The 1466-nt window shown below is 40.7% G+C and overlaps 1 long non-coding RNA gene across 1 annotated transcript; it reads left to right on the top strand.

The window, feature by feature from the left end:
• The first annotated feature begins 571 nt into the window (after positions 1 to 571).
• Positions 572 to 1466, top strand: LOC105310997. Its single transcript, XR_897593.2, has 3 exons — positions 572 to 707; positions 1011 to 1126; positions 1392 to 1466. It is a non-coding gene; the product is annotated as an uncharacterized LOC105310997 (long non-coding RNA).

Here is a 1466-nt window from a genome sequence, read left to right as displayed (position 1 = left end):
ACAGGGGTTGGGAAGACTGCGAAAAAAGGTAAAGGGATTAAGAGGTATGAATGGATAGTTGCAGAATAGACATGGAGCTATAGAGTGTAGCATGGGGAAGATGGTTAAAAATGTTGTAATAAATGTGTAAGAGGGAAGAGGGGTACTAGATTTAGTGGGATGATCGCTTTGTGAGTTATGTGGATCTCTGATCACTGTGCTGTACAACTGAAACTGGTATATTATTGTGTGCCGACTATAATTGAAAAAAAACCCTCATTGAACTGCACGATGTAAACAAAAAAATAGATGAGATTCTAAAAGTAGATCCCAGCTCAAGCCTCGTTTTCTTTTTTAACAGCCTGCTTTTTAATTTAGCTTATGAAAATCAGAATGTCTTTTCTTTTTCTCCGAAAAATGGAGAAATAAAGACTCTGAGGCTATTGAGGAATTTGCAGAATCTGGATTTAATTCTGATTAAGGAGATGGTATGCGTGGGAGAGTCCCAAGGGAGAGACTTGATTTAAGAATTATAGAAATATTTTTACTCAAGCATAACACACTAATTATATATAACATACTTCCTAGGTCCTTGTCCCCAAGACTGGCTGTGGCATGAAGAACACTGTTACTTATTTTCCTCCAACTCATTTAATTGGGAAAAAAGCCAGAAGGACTGCTTGTCTTTGGATGCTCAGATGTTGATAATTAATAGCACAGATGACCTGGTGAGTTTTTATGGACGTGTGTTGAGCTGGAGTATGGGCTTAGAGAGAAATAAATCAGGTTTAGGCCCTCTGTAGAGAAACAGTTTCTTGAGTTAGTATACCTGTTTTCTAGCCTAGCCTAGTTACTAATTACATAGATGACTTTTAATGGACAGGTTACGAAGTATCCCTAGGCTGTAGTAAATATTTCTGCGAAATCATTGAGGGGGTGGAAAGATCTCTTTTGGTTCTTTAGTTTTGCAAATCTAATCTAAAATGACTGCGTTAACTCCACCATCAACTCAGAAATGTCACTCCCTACAGGAATTCATCAAGCGAGCAAGTGCCCATTCCAGTTCTCCGTTCTGGACCGGGCTGTCCCTGAGGAAGCCCAGCCACTCATGGCTCTGGGAAGACGGTTCCCCTTTGATGCCCCATGTGTAAGTTTCTTATTTTTTCTGATGCCCCCATTTATAAGTGTTCTGTACATAGCAGAACTTACTAGTGAAGTTACTGCAGCGTACCAGACAATGTCCTCTTCTTGCCAGAGAGGTTTGGGGAAATTTGTGACAGTCTCCTTCCCTAACCCTCTCAACTGAGAGACTTGCCCTTCTCTGAGTTTTCCTTCCCATTGTCACTGCAGATCTGAAGCTTTAAGCATGAATGTCAGTAAATCTATTTTATGTTTTTCCTCCCCACCCCCAGGTTTAGACTCCAGGGAGCCGTTTCCCAGAGGTATCCTTCAGGCACCTGTGTATATTTACAAAGGGGAGCTGTTTT

This window comes from Pteropus vampyrus, unplaced genomic scaffold (assembly GCF_000151845.1).
Source record: "Pteropus vampyrus isolate Shadow unplaced genomic scaffold, Pvam_2.0 Scaffold20572, whole genome shotgun sequence".
In the NCBI taxonomy this organism is placed as follows: Eukaryota; Metazoa; Chordata; class Mammalia; order Chiroptera; family Pteropodidae; genus Pteropus; species Pteropus vampyrus.
Note: the sequence above shows the minus strand (reverse complement) of the source record. Positions and strands in the feature narration are given on the sequence as shown.